Genomic DNA, 23,245 nt, shown 5'->3' with positions numbered 1-23,245 from the left:
TCCTGTTGGGTTAATTCATAATATGTCCTTGCCCAGTATCCTCCTTCCGGACATCCGAATGAGGGGATAGTTTACATTCGGAATCTTTTACCGTGGAAAGACTCATCATGCCATGTTTGCAGTTTTTTTGGGAAAGATAACTGCGGTAGTTTCCCGTTGCTTTCCGTACATCACTCTCTCCGTCGCATCTTAAGAGATCCCAGGGCCCCACTTGGAGGTGAGAAGAGTGGATTTGACTAATTAGGCTCTCCGGAGTTCACCGAAATTCATCGTAAGTGTTAATTACCATAATTAACACGCCACTAGTGTTATATATTACAGTTCCCTTAAATAATGTAAACATATAGTATTATATAAATAAATCTCTATATTTAGGCCTAACAGACTCCACATTCAGAATAATTTATTATATTGAGGAAAAAACGTAGATAATCCTGAAATTATGAAAAACGTGTCTCAAGGTAAAACAACGTGATACAGGAATAATGTATAAAATGGCAACCCTAGTTAAGACAGTAGGTATATTTATTATTAGTTCTATGGTGTCCTCTACTTCGCAATCCTCTGCATGATCACAGTAAGTCTAAACCTTTTTTGAGATGTACAGACAAGCAAAATTTAAAGCACGCTTTCGCATCTCAAAGGAAACTACAAGAGACTTGTTGCGCGATATCGGACATTTACTTGAACACCACAAGACAAATTGGCAATTATTACCTATCACACTACAGCTTGTATACACCTGTTCATTTTAACAAACAATTTTTGCGTTTATATTTATTCCATATGTTTCAGTATTTTACACTAAGCTTCCTAATTGTTATAATTGTGACTAAAGTAGCAGAATTACTTGTAAGTTATCCAGTAACATTTTGTTATCACGTTGCAGGTTATGGGAAAAATTGCTATTGAACATCAGTTATTTTTCACCACGCTCCTTTCTCTTTCTCAAAGTATTACTGTAGTACGCTTTCCTCTCAATTGTAACTTTCCACTATGTCCGAGAACACAGTATCCGAGAACACAGTATTTTCTTCCATTGAAAAGCTCCCTACACGTTTAGACATGGTGTCTGTGTCGTAGGCCTAAGTCAGCTGGTTTTCATTGTTAGCGCACGCGTTAATGAAGAATTTCCATTGTTGATCGGCGAACATTGTTGAAACTACGGAAATTCATACGGAACTTAGACTACTACCTTTTGTTATCAATAGAGTAGGATCTAATAGCCGACTACGACAGAACACAGCATGACAGGCATCTTTTAGTAGAAGATGCAAAAAATGCACCGGGGCAGGCCATTCCAAGTGGCTGCCTTGGATTCACATGAGCCGTGCCGAGCTCCGGAGAGAGACAGCAAGTGAGTGGGAAAGAGACGGAATGCCGATCGCTTAAAGGTTTGCATGTGTGCAAGGGTTGGAGCGAGCCAGTGACGTATAAGGATGGCATATTTTATTACACATAGAAATAGTTCAAGAATTACAAGAATTGGCCACTACAAAATAATACAACATAATCAAATTGCCATTTTTTCTGTAGTTAGGAAGACAAATGACTTTTTTTTTTCGCCAACTTAGTTATGCCAGGGAAAATTGTTTCAGTAGAATGAATGCGTAACACTGCTTCCAACGCAACATCGAACAGACATGACCTAGTTTTACTCTTATTCAAGTTCCTGACTGAGAATATGTGTTCGCAAAGGTATGTAGAGCCAAACATAGCAATTAACTTGCATGTCATTGGGTGGATAAGTGGAAAGTTTTTGTTCCAAATTCCTATAAAACGCAACGAGATCGCCTGTAATATTGTAATATCTATTTTCAAAATTGTGTGACATTGAAGCCTTACCAATTCTCTTTGGAATTTGACTGGAGCCTGCTCAACATTTACAGAAAAAGGCGTCATAAAAATGTTCACAAAGTTCCTGCACGCGGCGACAGTTTGTTTGTGCAGAGAGATTAATTGACTCAAATAACGTCACAAGGGAAAGAAATTGAAATCATGCACTCCTTTGCAAACATTCCTTCCGTAAAAGGACGGCAACAATATACTTTGCATGGGCAGCTCCTTCGGTACTTGGCTCAATATGCTGCGAAAGAAAGGGAAAATGAATTTTAATGACATAGTCAATATACAAAAAATATATACTTAGTTAAACGGACAAAAAATCTTTTAGGCCTAACAGTTTACAAATGTTTTATAATAATTTCCATACATTGATGACAGCTGTTTAAAATAAACTTACTACAACCTCACCATTAATTTAATTATATTGCCCTTAGAGTACTTAATTAGTTGAAATGGTATTCATCTCGTCGTAATGGCCGTATTCACAGACATTCTTAGTGCGGGCTTCTGGTGGATGATCAGCGAACTAACGCTTTTTGTATCCATAAACCAGTGTTAGCGATATGATATTATATGAATCCTATACAAGCAACCAATCATTAGCCGGGGCTAGTTTAGCACGCTCATAGCGCGGGAGTAGTATAGAAAGTGGGGTCACGTGATCGGCTTGTGGGTATGGAGGTCCTGGAGGGGCGTGGCCAAAGAAGGGGTGGGGGAAGGAGGCGTGGCGTTGCTTCGTCATTGGTTGAAACAGAAGTGGGGGAACTCAATTTTGATTGGTGCATGGGGGAGGGTCTTAAATGCGATTGGTTAATGGGGTTGGAAGGGGATTGTGATTAGCGAATGAGGATGGAGACCTCATGTATGTGAATGGTCGTAAACGGTGGTTGGGTGGGGTGATGCTCGTATGCGAATGGATAATGGAAAAGCGATTGGCGAATGAGAATGGAGGGAAAGTTGAATTCAACTGCTACTGGGGAGAGGGGTTTTGTGAAAGTGAAAGCTTGTTCACTTCTGCGTTATGTAAGTCCCACGTGTCGTGGTCCGTTGTTAGTAATCCACATGGTTACAAAATAATGTGAAATCGTGGCGTAACGTGTTGGCCTCGGCAGGGCAAGTGACAAGGTAAACAACACCTCGACACGTGTTGTGTGCAACTTTGTCCATTGTATTGTGAGAACGTTTCCCCCGGCCAGTTGAAAATAAAGTGTTGTATGAGTTTTTAATACGCGATCGGTGTAGCCATCTGCATGAGAAGTGGGTCGCGCATGTCGGAAGCGCAAGCACTGTCTCGAATACACACCTATCGACCTTACTTGAAAGAGAAAGTAGCTGACACGTGTCGGTGTACACCTGCTGACCTTCCGCAGCCCAGCCAGTTGAAGAGAAAGTTGTGTTGCGAAAGATATAGCCTATGAGTTTTTTGCTCCATGTCACTGATATAAAAGCGGAAGTATTAGGGCATGATGAGTAGTCATGGACAGTAGCGCTTTGAAGAACATTCCACTAATAACGAAAGAATAACATTGAAAATTGCCATTTGAGGTAACATATTCTTATCCGACTGTTATGAGAGATGAATGGTTGGATGAACCGCACCAACAAGTACTACATAAACAACTCTAATAAAATACATACGGAGGTGAAGAGATTAATACATGGAGAAAATCAGTTACATACTGATTACTCATTAGTGTTACCATGTGGTAATACGGAAATTCTTTTTTTAAATTCAATTTCAACACACGAGGATACCTACCATCACAATACCTGCCTAGGTAATGGCGAGCACCTGACTGAATACAGCGATCATCCGAGTCACATTTCCCCGTCTGGCGGGAACTGTGCGATTCTAACTGCCTCACTTACAAAGAGGTGAGTACAGTGTGGTTATTTCTTTAATTAATTCTAATATGATATGCATAATGGTAATATTTGTTATTTTGCTTTTGTGCAGAAACCAGAAAGTGTGGACGTGGTTGTGAAAACGCAAAAAAAAAAAAAAAAAAAAAAAAAAGATGTTACCGGGTGAGATGTGATGTCACATGTCCCAATTATAAACCGGTAAGTGTATTTATTTTTCATAGGAAGTATAACTGTATTTGTGATGCACAATGATTATATTTGTTATTGTTTTGTTTAACAGAAACCTGAAATTGTGAAAATAGTCGTTGATGAGGAAAAAAAAGCCAACAGGAAAAACAGATTTTGGCGGGAGAATTGTATTGAAACATGCCCTAACCACAAAGCGGTGAGTGTATTTTTATTTGTTCTGATATCAAATGATGCTTATGTAGTGTGTACTGTATGTATGGCTAACTTACATTATTGTTTTCAGCAGAGAACTAAAAGAGGAGAAGCTTTGAAGGAGGAGGGGACGGATGTGGAAGACATTATTCAACAATTGACCACATAAATAACAAAAATGGAGAACAAATGCGACATTTGTGGCAAAACATTTTCACATAAATGGAGATTAACAGCACATGTGAAGAACAAACATAGTGCGATAGGGTACAAATGCGATATTTGTTCAAAAGACTATTCATCCAAAGACATTTTAGCACGACACATAAAAGAATATCACAGCACAACCAGGTTCAAGTGCAAACTATGTGGTACAGGTGGCAAAGTCGAAAGACATATGGTCCAGCATGTGAAAAACCATAATATGGTAAGTATATAAATATAAACACATACTAAGTTTGTTTAATACTTATGACAATATTAATGATTAATTGTATATCAGGTTACAGATGCCAAAGGGGCTTATGAGAAAGTGAATGGAGTTGGAAACGCTACACTTGTCATGAACACCGCACGGGTATATTCTATGCCACCATCTACCTCTGCATCCGAAATGATTACGTCACCTTTCTCGGGAGTAGTTGCTATCCCAACATCAACATCTGGGATGGTTGCACAACCGACCTCTGGAGCGGATGCTGTCCCAATGGTGGCGTCAAAATCCAGTCAAGTACGTTCAGGATCTGTGTTTGCGTTATCGGATAGAGCATTCAAAAATCGTTTGAAGACTTATATTGCTCTAAACCTGACAAATCATGAGAGTGAATTGAAAGATATTTTAGAATGTGTCACTGATGAAATGCAAGACATTTTAAAGAGACATTTAAGCGAGTACTCTGCTTTAAAATTTAACATATTTGTTGAATGTATGTTTGCCAGTGTTCACAACGAGACAATATTTCATAATTTTAAAAGTAAACATGATGTGCTATATCAGTATTCGGATATCAGGGAATTTATCAACAAACAAAAGGAAAAGATTCTGAAAGAGTTTGAAGAATGTAGTATGAAGGGTTCGGGTTTATTTTATGTCAAATTACATAAATTAGAATTGCGAGTAAATAAATATACGCCATTGATGGGTGGAAGTGCACACATAGAACTTCCTCAAAGGTACAAAAATTCAAAGTCTCTAGTAAACATTGCCAACAGTGATATTTATTGTTTTAAGTATTGCATACTATCGAAATATGTTGATAGAGACAAGAACTTTACGTTTAGCTATGAAAATAGACCAGATTTGGAATGTAAATATGATTGGTGTATTGACTTCCCCGTGGGAATTAAGGACATTGCAAAATTTGAAAAACGCAATGATATTTCAATAAATGTGTTTGAACTTGACGAGAATGATGGTGTATTTCCTCTCAGGATGTGTGAAAAGGAACTACCGGATCACAGGGATTTGTTATACATTAGTAATGAAAACATCTCACACTACTGTTGCATAACAAATTTCAGCGCACTCGTACGGCCTCAACTGACACCTTCCGACAATAAAATTGCCGTTTGTAAACGGTGTTTTGCATATTTTCGACATAATGAGGTTAGGTCATGCGCAGAACGATTGAAAGATCACGAAAGCGTATGTTCACAATTTAGTGCTGTTAGATCAGTATTTCCGTATAAAGATTGTCTGTCTTTTGGTCGTCCCGAGTTTTCGCAGAAGGTGAGATTTGTGATTTATGCAGATTTTGAGTGTCTATTACAGCCCATTGAGAACTGTCATGGGAATCCAGACTCTAGTTATACGGTGCAATATCAGAAACATACACGTTTAGTTATTGCTATATCCTTAAGGATAGTCAGGATACGTACACTGACATGAAATTGTACAGGGGGTGTGATGCAGCAAAGCATTTCGTACAAGACATGGTGATGGAAACGAAAAAAATTGAACAAATACTATTTCAGGATATTAAAGAAATGATTCCATTAACCAGTGAAGAAAATGACGCATACTTGAAAGCAAATATATGTTATATCTGTAAAAAGGGCGATTTTATAGGCGATAATTATAAAGTTCGTGATCATGATCATTTGACGGGGAAATTTCGCGGTGCCGCTCACAATGAGTGTAATTTGAGGTATCAGCATCAGCACTTTATTCCTATTGTACTGCATAATTTGTCATCATATGATGGACATTTTATTGTGAAGGAATTGGGTTATGATGACAACCTCATTCAAGTTTTACCAAACACGCAGGAAAAGTACATCAGTTTTGTTAAAAATGTACCTAGCACATACAGAAGAAAGCGTTATATGCAAATGCGATTTCTTGATTCTTTTCGGTTTATGCCTTCCAGTTTAGCACAATTAGCAGAAAACGTGCCCAAATATAAGTTTTCGGAAACGAAAAAAAACTTCAAAGATAAATTCGATCTTGCTTGTCGCAAGGGTGTTTTTCCCTATGACTATTTAACAACATCAGATAGACTAGAAGACAATTGTCTGCCACCGAAGGAGAACTTTTTCAGCAAATTAACTAATGAGCATATTAACGAAGAGGACTATAATCATGCAAAATCTGTGTGGGAGACATTCAATATTCAGACGCTGGGGGAGTATTCAGATTTGTACTTAAAATCCGACACCCTCATCTTAACAGATGTGTTTGAAAATTTTCGCGAAATGTGTCTCAAAGCATATGATTTAGATTGTATGTATTACTATACAGTGCCAGGACTTGCCTATTCAGCAATGTTGAAATTAACAGGTGTTGAATTGCAATTAATTAAGGGTATGACTATGCTGTTACTTTTCGAACAAGGAATACGTGGCGGAATCTGTCAATGTGTGACTCGTCATGCAGTTGCGAACGATCCTAAAAGCGACAATTTCGATGATTATAAATCCCCTTCTGCAATTTACTATGTGGATGCAAATAATTTGTATGGATTCGCCATGTCTCAAAAATTACCATACGGGGGATTTGCATGGTTAACAGATGAGGAAATACATCATTTTGATCTTCAAGCAGTAAATGATGATAGTGAAATAGGTTATGTTTTAGAGGTGGATATAGAGTATCCAAATCATCTGTTTGAAAAACATAGAGATTTACCATTTTGTGCGGAATTTGCAAAACCACCAGATGGGAAGCATAAAAAATTGTTGACAACACTCCATTCGAAACAAAACTATGTGGCACACTACAAACTTTTGCAGCAGGCAGTGGATCATGGCTTGCAAATTGTCAAAATACATCGTGCTATAAAATTCAAGCAATCGCATTGGTTAAAACAATACATTGATTTGAATACTGAAATGCGTAGAAATGCAAACAATGATTTTGAAAAAGATTTTTTCAAGCTTATGAATAATTCAGTATTTGGAAAGACGATGGAAAATGTTCGAAAAAGAACACATTTCAGATTAGTTTCAAATGATGAGAAACTGAAAAAACTCATTTCAAAACCACACTTTGTCGATCGAGTAATTTATGCTGAAAACCTGGTGGGTATTCATTTAAGGCAAACTCAAATTTTGTTTGATAAAGCATTGTATGTAGGTATGTGTATTTTAGAACTTTCGAAAGTGCACATGTACAATTTTCATCACCGCATTATGAAAGAACAATTTGGTGACAAATTTAAGTTGTGTTACATGGACACAGACAGTTTTATATATCTTGCTGAAACAGATGATTTGTACCATGATCTGCAAAATGTACGGGATCATTTGGATACCAGTGTGTATTCACCAAATCATATTTTATATTCAATACAGAATAAAGGCGTGCTTGGAAAGTTCAAGGATGAAATTCCCAATTCACATATTGATGAGTTTGTAGGTTTGAAGGCTAAAGTGTATGCCTTGAAGTGTTCCGATTTTGAAATTAAAAAACTGAAGGGGATTAAGAAAAGTGTAATTAGGAATGAAATCACGTTTGCAGATTATACAACATGTCGTGAATTTGGTATCTCTACTTACACAAGAAACAATTCTATTAGATCATATTTTCATAATGTGTTTACAATGTGTGTAAATAAAGTGACTTTAAATTCTTTTGATGACAAAAGAGTTGTATTACAAGATGGTGTTAATACAGTGCCACATGGATTTTATGAACCTCCATGTAAAAGAAGATGTGTGCAAGAGTGTGTTTAAATAATAAGAATATTATATTTTATATACTTTTTATTCACTCATAATAAACTTACAATGATTGTGCATAAACTTGTTTTTATTTCAATACATCACCCTCATCAATCCAACTATTCTTTGAGTTAGAAAACCCATACCACTTCACATACACCTTCCCAGCCTTCCTCCTCAAATTTTTTCCAACCAAATAAATATTTGGACAGTTTGTCTTTTGAAGTTCCTCGGTATAGAATGCTCCTAAAATGGGTGCACCTTCTAGATAATGAAGTATGTAAGTAATTGGCTGAGTCTGTTGCACTTGTTTCACTTCGAATATTTCAGTACTCCACGATGGTAGGTAGCCCTTTTTATACTCATTTTTCGGATTTCCAGCTCGGACTTGGGTAACCATGAAATATCCAAGTCAGATTTTTCGACAAGTAAGACCGATCCCCGCAACTTCTGGACAAAAATGCAACTATTATTCGATCATGCATGGTCATTTTCGATAGCAATAATTAGAAATTAAGATAATTTCAAATAGGGCTGAACTGATGCATGTAGGTAGTACTTCTAACGAAATAATTTGGAACATCACATCACTTTAGACGCAATAATATTGATAATCAAGAAAAATTTCAAGTAAAATGTTGTTTATATTACAGCATTGGTTAGTTCACATTGTTTTATTTCGAACTTTAAACAGAAAATTAAACAATTTGCAATTGTATAGTTCTAAAGCAAAGCTATCATAAAGATCAAAATACTACTCAACTGCAAGAGCTTCATCATTTCTGATAAACAGTTAGGAACTGATGCACTATCTTGCAGACGAATATATTCATTGTAATGATTTGGGGGAATAATACCGTTTCACACAGGCTCATCAAATCCTTGTAAAGCTGAATAGGAAGTGGCAAGAAGTGCTGATAGTCGAGAATGGTATACTTGTGACATGTTACAAAAATTGTACCCATGCAACAGTATGTCGATAGTTTCATGGTGCCAAGCGACGGGGTGGTTTCAGAAGAAAACAGCATCCTTGCTGCAAATTCCCGTGGAGACGGCGAGTTCTTTCAAAATGCAGTTGTTTATCTAAGCTTCTTGGAAACCTTGTACATCAGTTATCATAATGGACGTCCTGAAACAAAATAAAAGCGGTGTAGCATGATACCTATTGTAAATTGTACAATGTCCCAGAAAAAAGTAAACGCATACTTACATTTTTAAGCATATGATATGAGTAAAAGCACTATATACACAATCCAATAAGACACTTCGAACATTGTGTTCGAACAACGCTGTTACACCCTTTTTGAGCACACCTCTTCTTCCCTTTCAATGGGTTATATTGAACCCAATGATTTATGCAATCATATCGAGATACTCCATCATGTGTAATCGGGGAAGAAGATAGTCGCACACCCAGTTTCTCTGTCCTCATCATTGCAACTGATACGAAAATGGCATTCTTGTGATATATATATGCAACAACATGACGAAAATGTGATATATATGCAACAATCTGTTGCAAATAGGACATATATGCAACGACATGTCAAAAATGTGATATATACGCAACAATATGTTGCAAATAGGACATATATGCAACGACATGTCGAAAATGTGATATATATGCAACAATATGTTGAAAATAGGACATATATGCAACGATATGTCGAAAATGTGATATATATGCAACAATATGTTGCAAATACGACATATATGCAACGACATGTCAAAAATGTGATATATATGCAACAATATGTTGCAAATAGGACATATATGCAACGACATGTCAAAAAATGTTATATATATGCAACAATATGTTGGAAATAGGACATATATGCATCAACATGTCGGATATCATATTCTCGTTGCATATATGTACTACCTACATGCATCAGTTCAGCCCTATTTGAAATTATCTTAATTTCTAATTATTGCTATCGAAAATGACCATGCATGATCGAATAATAGTTGCATTTTTGTCCAGAAGTTGCGGGGATCGGTCTTACTTGTCGAAAAATCTGACTTGGATATTTCATGGTTACCCAAGTCCGAGCTGGAAATCCGAAAAATGAGTATAAAAAGGGCTACCTACCATCGTGGAGTACTGAAATATTCGAAGTGAAACAAGTGCAACAGACTCAGCCAATTACTTACATACTTCATTATCTAGAAGGTGCACCCATTTTAGGAGCATTCTATACCGAGGAACTTCAAAAGACAAACTGTCCAAATATTTATTTGGTTGGAAAAAATTTGAGGAGGAAGGCTGGGAAGGTGTATGTGAAGTGGTATGGGTTTTCTAACTCAAAGAATAGTTGGATTGATGAGGGTGATGTATTGAAATAAAAACAAGTTTATGCACAATCATTGTAAGTTTATTATGAGTGAATAAAAAGTATATAAAATATAATATTCTTATTATTTAAACACACTCTTGCACACATCTTCTTTTACATGGAGGTTCATAAAATCCATGTGGCACTGTATTAACACCATCTTGTAATACAACTCTTTTGTCATCAAAAGAATTTAAAGTCACTTTATTTACACACATTGTAAACACATTATGAAAATATGATCTAATAGAATTGTTTCTTGTGTAAGTAGAGATACCAGATTCACGACATGTTGTATAATCTGCAAACGTGATTTCATTCCTAATTACACTTTTCTTAATCCCCTTCAGTTTTTTAATTTCAAAATCGGAACACTTCAAGGCATACACTTTAGCCTTCAAACCTACAAACTCATCAATATGTGAATTGGGAATTTCATCCTTGAACTTTCCAAGCACGCCTTTATTCTGTATTGAATATAAAATATGATTTGGTGAATACACACTGGTATCCAAATGATCCCGTACATTTTGCAGATCATGGTACAAATCATCTGTTTCAGCAAGATATATAAAACTGTCTGTGTCCATGTAACACAACTTAAATTTGTCACCAAATTGTTCTTTCATAATGCGGTGATGAAAATTGTACATGTGCACTTTCGAAAGTTCTAAAATACACATACCTACATACAATGCTTTATCAAACAAAATTTGAGTTTGCCTTAAATGAATACCCACCAGGTTTTCAGCATAAATTACTCGATCGACAAAGTGTGGTTTTGAAATGAGTTTTTTCAGTTTCTCATCATTTGAAACTAATCTGAAATGTGTTCTTTTTCGAACATTTTCCATCGTCTTTCCAAATACTGAATTATTCATAAGCTTGAAAAAATCTTTTTTCAAAATCATTGTTTGCATTTCTACGCATTTCAGTATTCAAATCAATGTATTGTTTTAACCAATGCGATTGCTTGAATTTTATAGCACGATGTATTTTGACAATTTGCAAGCCATGATCCACTGCCTGCTGCAAAAGTTTGTAGTGTGCCACATAGTTTTGTTTCGAATGGAGTGTTGTCAACAATTTTTTATGCTTCCCATCTGGTGGTTTTGCAAATTCCGCACAAAATGGTAAATCTCTATGTTTTTCAAACAGATGATTTGGATACTCTATATCCACCTCTAAAACATAACCTATTTCACTATCATCATTTACTGCTTGAAGATCAAAATGATGTATTTCCTCATCTGTTAACCATGCAAATCCCCCGTATGGTAATTTTTGAGACATGGCGAATCCATACAAATTATTTGCATCCACATAGTAAATTGCAGAAGGGGATTTATAATCATCGAAATTGTCGCTTTTAGGATCGTTCGCAACTGCATGACGAGTCACACATTGACAGATTCCGCCACGTATTCCTTGTTCGAAAAGTAACAGCATAGTCATACCCTTAATTAATTGCAATTCAACACCTGTTAATTTCAACATTGCTGAATAGGCAAGTCCTGGCACTGTATAGTAATACATACAATCTAAATCATATGCTTTGAGACACATTTCGCGAAAATTTTCAAACACATCTGTTAAGATGAGGGTGTCGGATTTTAAGTACAAATCTGAATACTCCCCCAGCGTCTGAATATTGAATGTCTCCCACACAGATTTTGCATGATTATAGTCCTCTTCGTTAATATGCTCATTAGTTAATTTGCTGAAAAAGTTCTCCTTCGGTGGCAGACAATTGTCTTCTAGTCTATCTGATGTTGTTAAATAGTCATAGGGAAAAACACCCTTGCGACAAGCAAGATCGAATTTATCTTTGAAGTTTTTTTTCGTTTCCGAAAACTTATATTTGGGCACGTTTTCTGCTAATTGTGCTAAACTGGAAGGCATAAACCGAAAAGAATCAAGAAATCGCATTTGCATATAACGCTTTCTTCTGTATGTGCTAGGTACATTTTTAACAAAACTGATGTACTTTTCCTGCGTGTTTGGTAAAACTTGAATGAGGTTGTCATCATAACCCAATTCCTTCACAATAAAATGTCCATCATATGATGACAAATTATGCAGTACAATAGGAATAAAGTGCTGATGCTGATACCTCAAATTACACTCATTGTGAGCGGCACCGCGAAATTTCCCCGTCAAATGATCATGATCACGAACTTTATAATTATCGCCTATAAAATCGCCCTTTTTACAGATATAACATATATTTGCTTTCAAGTATGCGTCATTTTCTTCACTGGTTAATGGAATCATTTCTTTAATATCCTGAAATAGTATTTGTTCAATTTTTTTCGTTTCCATCACCATGTCTTGTACGAAATGCTTTGCTGCATCACACCCCCTGTACAATTTCATGTCAGTGTACGTATCCTGACTATCCTTAAGGATATAGCAATAACTAAACGGTGTATGTTTCTGATATTGCACCGTATAACTAGAGTCTGGATTCCCATGACAGTTCTCAATGGGCTGTAATAGACACTCAAAATCTGCATAAATCACAAATCTCACCTTCTGCGAAAACTCGGGACGATCAAAAGACAGACAATCTTTATACGGAAATACTGATCTAACAGCACTAAATTGTGAACATACGCTTTCGTGATCTTTCAATCGTTCTGCGCATGACCTAACCTCATTATGTCGAAAATATGCAAAACACCGTTTACAAACGGCAATTTTATTGTCGGAAGGTGTCAGTTGAGGCCGTACGAGTGCGCTGAAATTTGTTATGCAACAGTAGTGTGAGATGTTTTCATTACTAATGTATAACAAATCCCTATGATCCGGTAGTTCCTTTTCACACATCCTGAGAGGAAATACACCATCATTCTCGTCAAGTTCAAACACATTTATTGAAATATCATTGCGTTTTTCAAATTTTGCAATGTCCTTAATTCCCACGGGGAAGTCAATACACCAATCATATTTACATTCCAAATCTGGTCTATTTTCATAGCTAAACGTAAAGTTCTTGTCTCTATCAACATATTTCGATAGTATGCAATACTTAAAACAATAAATATCACTGTTGGCAATGTTTACTAGAGACTTTGAATTTTTGTACCTTTGAGGAAGTTCTATGTGTGCACTTCCACCCATCAATGGCGTATATTTATTTACTCGCAATTCTAATTTATGTAATTTGACATAAAATAAACCCGAACCCTTCATACTACATTCTTCAAACTCTTTCAGAATCTTTTCCTTTTGTTTGTTGATAAATTCCCTGATATCCGAATACTGATATAGCACATCATGTTTACTTTTAAAATTATGAAATATTGTCTCGTTGTGAACACTGGCAAACATACATTCAACAAATATGTTAAATTTTAAAGCAGAGTACTCGCTTAAATGTCTCTTTAAAATGTCTTGCATTTCATCAGTGACACATTCTAAAATATCTTTCAATTCACTCTCATGATTTGTCAGGTTTAGAGCAATATAAGTCTTCAAACGATTTTTGAATGCTCTATCCGATAACGCAAACACAGATCCTGAACGTACTTGACTGGATTTTGACGCCACCATTGGGACAGCATCCGCTCCAGAGGTCGGTTGTGCAACCATCCCAGATGTTGATGTTGGGATAGCAACTACTCCCGAGAAAGGTGACGTAATCATTTCGGATGCAGAGGTAGATGGTGGCATAGAATATACCCGTGCGGTGTTCATGACAAGTGTAGCGTTTCCAACTCCATTCACTTTCTCATAAGCCCCTTTGGCATCTGTAACCTGATATACAATTAATCATTAATATTGTCATAAGTATTAAACAAACTTAGTATGTGTTTATATTTATATACTTACCATATTATGGTTTTTCACATGCTGGACCATATGTCTTTCGACTTTGCCAACTGTACCACATAGTTTGCACTTGAACCTGGTTGTGCTGTGATATTCTTTTATGTGTCGTGCTAAAATGTCTTTGGATGAATAGTCTTTTGAACAAATATCGCATTTGTACCCTATCGCACTATGTTTGTTCTTCACATGTGCTGTTAATCTCCATTTATGTGAAAATGTTTTGCCACAAATGTCGCATTTGTTCTCCATTTTTGTTATTTATGTGGTCAATTGTTGAATAATGTCTTCCACATCCGTCCCCTCCTCCTTCAAAGCTTCTCCTCTTTTAGTTCTCTGCTGAAAACAATAATGTAAGTTAGCCATACATACAGTACACACTACATAAGCATCATTTGATATCAGAACAAATAAAAATACACTCACCGCTTTGTGGTTAGGGCATGTTTCAATACAATTCTCCCGCCAAAATCTGTTTTTCCTGTTGGCTTTTTTTTCCTCATCAACGACTATTTTCACAATTTCAGGTTTCTGTTAAACAAAACAATAACAAATATAATCATTGTGCATCACAAATACAGTTATACTTCCTATGAAAAATAAATACACTTACCGGTTTATAATTGGGACATGTGACATCACATCTCACCCGGTAACATCTTTTTTTTTTTTTTTTTTTTTTTTGCGTTTTCACAACCACGTCCACACTTTCTGGTTTCTGCACAAAAGCAAAATAACAAATATTACCATTATGCATATCATATTAGAATTAATTAAAGAAATAACCACACTGTACTCACCTCTTTGTAAGTGAGGCAGTTAGAATCGCACAGTTCCCGCCAGACGGGGAAATGTGACTCGGATGATCGCTGTATTCAGTCAGGTGCTCGCCATTACCTAGGCAGGTATTGTGATGGTAGGTATCCTCGTGTGTTGAAATTGAATTTAAAAAAAGAATTTCCGTATTACCACATGGTAACACTAATGAGTAATCAGTATGTAACTGATTTTCTCCATGTATTAATCTCTTCACCTCCGTATGTATTTTATTAGAGTTGTTTATGTAGTACTTGTTGGTGCGGTTCATCCAACCATTCATCTCTCATAACAGTCGGATAAGAATATGTTACCTCAAATGGCAATTTTCAATGTTATTCTTTCGTTATTAGTGGAATGTTCTTCAAAGCGCTACTGTCCATGACTACTCATCATGCCCTAATACTTCCGCTTTTATATCAGTGACATGGAGCAAAAAACTCATAGGCTATATCTTTCGCAACACAACTTTCTCTTCAACTGGCTGGGCTGCGGAAGGTCAGCAGGTGTACACCGACACGTGTCAGCTACTTTCTCTTTCAAGTAAGGTCGATAGGTGTGTATTCGAGACAGTGCTTGCGCTTCCGACATGCGCGACCCACTTCTCATGCAGATGGCTACACCGATCGCGTATTAAAAACTCATACAACACTTTATTTTCAACTGGCCGGGGGAAACGTTCTCACAATACAATGGACAAAGTTGCACACAACACGTGTCGAGGTGTTGTTTACCTTGTCACTTGCCCTGCCGAGGCCAACACGTTACGCCACGATTTCACATTATTTTGTAACCATGTGGATTACTAACAACGGACCACGACACGTGGGACTTACATAACGCAGAAGTGAACAAGCTTTCACTTTTACAAAACCCCTCTCCCCATTAGCAGTTGAATTCAACATTCCCTCCATTCTTATTCGCCAATCGCTTTCCCATTATCCATTCGCATACTAGCATCACCCCACCCAACCACCGTTTACGACCATTCACATACATGAGGTCTCCATCCTCATTCGCTAATCACAATCCCCTTCCAACCCCATTAACCAATCGCATTTAAGACCCTCCCCCATGCACCAATCAAAATTGAGTTCCCCCACTTCTGTTTCAACCAATGACGAAGCAACGCTACGCCTCCTTCCCCCACCCCTCCTTTGGCCACGCCCCTCCAGGACCTCCATACCCACAAGCCGATCACGTGACCCCACTTTCTATACTACTCGCGGGCTAGCGAAATGTCTATGAATAGCACCCTTAGGGCCTGTACTACGATCGCCTGTTAAAGCTCCAGATTCGTATACTCCAGTTTAGCAATCTGGAAGTTAAATATTTTGTTCTGTACTACCAGCGGATTTTAACTGCAGGATTGTTATCCGGAAGATATAGTAACATTTTTATTACGTTGGCAATGAAGTTACTGAAAATGTAGTGAAATTTATTGCGTTGGTATACCTTTCCCCGCGTATTTCATGTTTATGTTCCGTGTTTATATGGTACTATTTATTTTTGAGGTTTTATTGTAAGCATTATTGTTATTATTTATTATAATGCTGAAACTCCAGCCAAGAAAATAACAGAGTGAAGAACAGAAAATTACACATACTGTATGAAGAAACTTTACATGGAAGCAAAAGGTAAGATTTTAAAGGTTATGTTTCTTTTCGAATAGTAATAATTCCTACAGTATGATAGTATTTTGGTTTTAATTAGTAGGCCTAAAGAGGACGGGTGCGGGTTCCAGCAAAAGTGCGTTTTTCTCCATAATCATTGTTTTATTCATGTGTAACTGCACAAGAAGTGTAGGTGGCAATTATTTTTGTATTGTAATTAATATTACGTGTGCTTTCAGTTTGTTGTATAGCCTACATTATTAGTGAATAGGGCCTATTTCGGTAATTTTTTTAGAAATAGTGTACTCACAGCTTCAAATCATGGGTCGAAGGCATAGTAACTCGTTTAAAAAGAAAAGTTCACTGATACTGATAATAATGAATGATGTTTTTGGCCTGGGATTTCTAACCAACATTAGTACAGCAAGGTACACTGTTCCTAGCAAATTACCAATATTTCAGCATGTTAGGCCTACGTATTTTACTGTTAGTAAATGGGCGGATATTTTGTATTAGGCCTATAATACCATTCGATCACAGATAGGGCCTAACATTATTTTTTAAAAGAACAGCATGAGGTGGAGAGACGTTTCCACTAAAATGCAATATCTGTTGCTGCTACCAGTTCGACTATAATCACTCACTGTAATGCACATTCAACACCTCGTAAAATAACACAGAAACAGAAGATATTAAGTTTTTTCCAAAGTTTCTATGTACAGTATAGTCATATGTTTGATATTGTACTGACAATCGTCCAGTAAAAGCTCTTGCTTATTTAGGTATAGAAACTTAGATAAGGGAAAAAGATAAATACAGTATATTTTCTAATGTTGTAGGTTGCATATGGAATTAACCTAGTTTTACTTCCTTTTTAGTAATATAGAATGAAGCATGGGAAGAATATAGTAACACATCAGCACAAATACAAGGACCTGAAAACAGCTGAGAAGCAAATTTGAATTCTTGGAAAAGAACACAAAGAAAATTGCTGCTGCAGAGAGACAATGCAGGCTACAAACAATTGGAGCCCCTCCAACTGAAGCAAAACCAAATCCAAACTTAGCCAAGGTAAGTGATTTAATTCTCCTATCAATTGAGTGATTTCTCAGTGATTTTTATTCATATTCAATGCATAAGTTCACTTATATGTTAATTTATACAATTATTACATAATAAGCAGAGGAAATTGTATAACACAAGTTTGAATTCTTTTTATTTATTTATTTATTCATTCACTCATTTATTTATTTATTTACTTACTTTTGTTACAGCCGAAGTAGTAACTAAACCAAGTTCCACTGATACCAGTGCAGCTAATAACACGAATGAGGTTAGTGTGTAAGGAATTAAGAGTCAGAAGAAGAGATGATGAGCTTTAGAGATAAAAAAAAATATTAGATTCTTGAAAATTGTTATACAAATTTAATTTAATGTCGGTATTACATTATAATACTATTATTTCTTTTTTATTTACAGTACCATTCAGGTTCACAGTGCAATTCTTTAGTTTTTGAAGTGAAACTGGACATCCCAACAATATCTCCAGGTAATTTGATTTATACTACAAAACGTTCTTTCACATTCTACGTACAATGCTTACTTTTCCAATCCGAAATAGCTGTAACATGTAAACACATTTTCAGCCAACATGTTGAAAATAAAACTAACACACATACTATATGAAATCTGCAGCAAGCAGTAGATAAATTAGATGCAAAAGTTAAAAAAAATGTTAAAATATAAATTGTACATAATGATGAAATGGTCACAAGAAATGGATGTCATAAAAACTAAACATCATTGTATTATAATATTATGTGGGATTTGAGTGGGAATTTGAAATTTATAAATGTAGGCCTAAAAATAGAAAGTACACTAAACTGAAGAATTTATTTTGAGATTTCTCTGTAATGGGTTTGTAATTAGATTAGGCCACATTATGTTAAGTTGTATTTCAATTTTACCGTGAGGATTCTCACTTTGAAACTTGTGAATGATTTCTTGTGTACAGAAAAACTGAAAAATATTTTTTCATAAGGTAAAACAGAAACTGACAACACTCTATTTACAATAGAACTATTTGCTTGGTTTTCTCTCTCTCTTTTTTATTGCAGCTTCACTTTCTTATTGTTAAAAATGAGTTTGGATTAATAGCACGTTAGAAAATACAATACTGTTACAGCTGCTGACTTTGAAGTGTCCACACATTTATGATAAAACATCATCTTTCTCCAGAATTAAATATCTTAAGAATTAATTCCACTCTTAAAATATTACAGAGTCAGCTGGTGCAGCAGATGAAGGTCTTCCACTGTACGGGTATTTACACAGTGTAATGAAAGTAAGTTTTAAGTGAAATTACTGGTTTATTCAGTGTAGGTAGTGTAGGCTAAACTCAGAAAGATCTGAATATAAGCATATATCCCTCTCTTAAATATTTCAGCTGATAATGGGATAATAGCTGATCGAGTTACACCCCAAGGATGCTTAAAAAAAAAAGAAAGAAAGAAAAAGCAAGCCTCTGAGGAATGCATTAGCCACATTGAAAAATCTTTCTCCATCTGTGAACTGTAAGTTTAATGTTGACTTAATTTTACTTGAGATGTTAGAAATTCATGAACTTCAGTACTATTACAGTGATTTCTTTAAAAAATACATTAGTTGAAAGTTGGATGCTAACATTATAACATAGAATGATTTGAAATAAAATTAAGTCATATCCTCATGTTTGCAAAGAGATGGGGTTTGGAATATCAAAAGTAAGATTTGGAGTTTTTACTTTACTTTTTCCTCCTCTTTAATGGGTGGTCTATCTACAAAGACATCTTCAATTAGTGGCAGAAAGTAAATGCTACAATAATCACCCATTCTTTATGTTTTAACAAAAAATATGTTTAATTTTGTTGACCAGATTTGTTTGACCTGGATGACTGGGAGATTACTTCTTCTCATCCTTCTAATGGAGTGATAATCTCTTGCAGCTGTTCTTGATCCCTGTGGTCTCTGGCCTCTGCTTTATCTGCTAGTCTTCAGGATTAGGTTCGAGTCAGGTGATAATTATTAGCTAATCTAAGGTTTCTGGTTGGGTTCGGGTCTGGTTCAGATCAGGCCGAGATGGGCCAGGCCTAAGAATTATGGCCTGTGCAGATCTCTAACAAATGGGGCTTATAGCTGAAGTTGGCTCTGCCACAGTTTTCCAAGTTTTGTGTATTTGTATATGTATTTGTGTTGTATTTAATTACAGTTACTATGTACTCTTATGTATTAGTCTGTATATTATTAATTTGTAAATATGATATGTACCATAGCATATATAATGAGACAGTGGATGTAATAAATGATTATGCTTATTGTGTCTCCTGAAAAATGTCGTGTTTTGTTCACACAAAATAAATAAATAAATTTTAAATTTAATTGCAGCTATAGTGCATCTCTCTTGTTTTAAGTACACATTCACAGAGTACCTGAATACAATTGAAGCGTCAGCTGGAACAAAGTTGTAAGTTACAAAATTTTCATTCGGTGTGTTTCTGTGTAATAATGTTCTATGTCATGTTACCTTGCTATACTCCTTGGCTTGCAACTGTCCATCAATGCAGTACGTGAAATTTGTCCACTCAAAAGTTTGCTACCCTCATAAGAACAAAGTTGTACGCATATACACATTTTTGCAGCTCCTGTAAATTTTACCAAATATAACTTATAACGTTGTTCCAGCCGACGCTTCAATTAATGTGCCTCTTGAAAAATGTTGTTTTACCATATTTTGCTTATGTAAAATAAATTTGAATTGCATATACAGTGCATTTTTATTGTTTTAAATAGCCTACAGTGTACCTGGTCATAATTTTTAAAATGTATTTATCAAACCTTTGTGTTTGAATCATCTTAGCCTGTTAAGACATCACTGTGAGGGATCCAAGCAATAAAATATATTTAAAAAGTAACGATATGAATATGTTTGCATACATGAATCACTAGGCCTAGCGTGAATGAAACAGCTCCCTTGCAAAACATAAATGCCAATTCCAAAACTTTCAGGAAATGAAAAACTTTCACGTCTAAAATTCAATAAATTGTTACAGTTTGTTAAATAATAATACTGTATATAGCAAGCATATCTTAAGTCTGATTAGTGAAATATGTTAGGCCTACTCCTACTGGTGAGCTATATATGCAAGGAAGGAGAAGGGAACTTGCCACCCTAACACATTATCTCCTGACAGTTGTCTCATGAGTGATGCCTTATTGGTATTCCAATCTATCTTCGGAGAGTTGACTAAACAACTAGCAGACACAAAATGAAACAGTTCTAGGAAAACTTTAATCAAGACCTATAATATATACATAAAACCTGTATTAAAATACTATTCAGAAGTATTCGTAACAGCATCAAAAAGAGACAGAATCCCTTGGGGGGGGGGGGGGGGGAATAAGCCTTGCACTTAATTACTGGAGCAAATAAAACTACTCCCAATGAAGCATTAAAAGTCATCACTTCAATTAAACCAAGCAGCAAGTGCAGCACTAGCTCGATTGACAACAGTTCCTGCTGTAACTTCGTGAACCCCACAAAAATCTCCTACTGTTGTCAATTGTCTCCCAGTGGCATAGAATCTCAATACCAGTAGTAGTTGGTCCATTGGAGGTAAGGCATTATTTCTGGAAAAATATATAAACAATGAGATTTGGTTACAACTTTACCGGCAAATCTTTACAATAGCGTTACCAAAAGAAGGCAAGGACTTCCTACAGGATAGCCTGTAAGAGAGAGGTTTGGATGTAGTTTTGACATTTTTTTTTTAGACAATTGTAAATATATGCAAATCATACTAACCTGTCACTAACTCGATCTTATGAAAACTTGTCTTTTCCCTTAATTAGTAAGGAAACACAGTAATGAAATGAATGTGTTGCCCTTCCCTGCCGCCTACCCTTCTATCTCGATAGAGCGATCCCGCCTACCCGTACCTCTCCACCGCACTCCACTTTCACAGCAACTTTCCACCTTTATTTGGGAAATTGGTGTCGGCACTCAATTTTTCTTTCGTTTATGGTACATATGACTTGACTAGAAGCCAAATATGTGAATACATTTGTATCTTGAAGTGGTAACGCAATTGTGAAGAAATGGTAGTTTACCATATAAAGGATTTTGATATATTATATACTGTTATTATTTTTTATATAAAAGTATTTTGAAATTGTTATTATTGTAGGTTGCCCTATATTATTATATCAATCACCTATATACCTTGTAAGGGCAACAGAACACCTGCATGAAGCAACATTCTAACCTCACTTCTACTGTATTACAGGTTACTGTACTTCAAAGTAATTATTATAGTGCTATTATATACAAAATATTGATGTAATACCTACAGAAATAGTGTAGCTTATTATTAACTGTGTACTTACGAGCTGTGTCTTGTTTCAGTTGATAATTGATTTCATGTAGTAGGTTTCGTTATTCGAAACTGTCTAAAAAATTTCTCGTCATCCCATTCTTCAAAATTATTTGGACGCAGCCTAATTCGTTTTGCTGTTCTGATATAACGAAGTATCTGCTCCAGAACTTATCATCAGAATCAGTATCAAAATTAAATTGATCCTTCAAATCACCAGCTGTACGACGTGCAGCCATCTTGATTTCAACACCCAGTTCCAACCTCCGGATAACGCCAATCTGCTACTCTGCCTCCCGGATTGCTAATCTGGAAGTTTAGCCTCCAGATTGCACATAACCAAAAGTCGTAGTACGCAATTACAACCCAACTTCCGGATAAATATGCCATCTGCCGGATAAGTTTAAACTAGAACTTTATCCGAGAGTCGTAGTACAGGCCCTTAGTTTCGTTTTTAATGTTTTCCTCTCTTCGTCGATGATATGAACGTTGGTATCAGAATGTTTAACTTCAAAGTGACGGTTAATTTATCTCTGTTCTACTCTTCCATCATCATATGATGGCGCAGAATTTCTGCACCGAAATATCATATGTACTTCGGTACATCGTAATATATGATATGCGAAAAATAATCACTTTTTGATTTAAGACGGCGCTTATTCCATCGAATCCCTGCCACTTACAGTAGTCACTCATAACGAGTGCACCTCTGCACATGTTTGGACATTGTGCCAACAGTCATACATCTATGACGCAGTGCATTAGGTTAGGCCACTAGAGGGAACCAAACTTAAACTGAGAGGATTCGATCCGACATCGGGATGGGAATCCGGCGTGGCTTAGTGCATAGAGCGTCAGCACGTAGAGCTGAAAACCCGGGCTCAAATCCCGGTGCCGGAGAGAATTTTTCTCTGTTCCACTCTTCTATCACCATATGATGACGCAGAATTTCTGCACTGGAATATCATATGTACTTCGGTACACCATA

General features: G+C 36.1%; 2 long non-coding RNA genes across 2 annotated transcripts; one reads left to right on the top strand and one right to left on the bottom strand.

Moving 5' to 3' along the window:
• The first annotated feature begins 16,762 nt into the window (after positions 1-16,762).
• Positions 16,763-19,903, top strand: LOC138709205 (uncharacterized). The gene is made up of 6 exons (XR_011334873.1): positions 16,763-17,920; positions 18,124-18,182; positions 18,329-18,398; positions 19,132-19,193; positions 19,296-19,422; positions 19,764-19,903. It is a non-coding gene; the product is annotated as an uncharacterized lncRNA (long non-coding RNA).
• LOC138709206 (uncharacterized) lies at positions 19,265-22,697 on the bottom strand. The gene is made up of 2 exons (XR_011334874.1): positions 22,271-22,697; positions 19,265-21,514 (listed from the first exon to the last, which is right to left on the bottom strand). It is a non-coding gene; the product is annotated as an uncharacterized lncRNA (long non-coding RNA).
• Positions 22,698-23,245: the final 548 nt, after the last annotated feature.

The sequence above is a fragment of the Periplaneta americana genome, chromosome 11 (genome assembly GCF_040183065.1).
Source record: "Periplaneta americana isolate PAMFEO1 chromosome 11, P.americana_PAMFEO1_priV1, whole genome shotgun sequence".
Classification (NCBI taxonomy): Eukaryota; Metazoa; Arthropoda; class Insecta; order Blattodea; family Blattidae; genus Periplaneta; species Periplaneta americana.
This window is presented reverse-complemented; position numbering and strand designations above follow the sequence as displayed.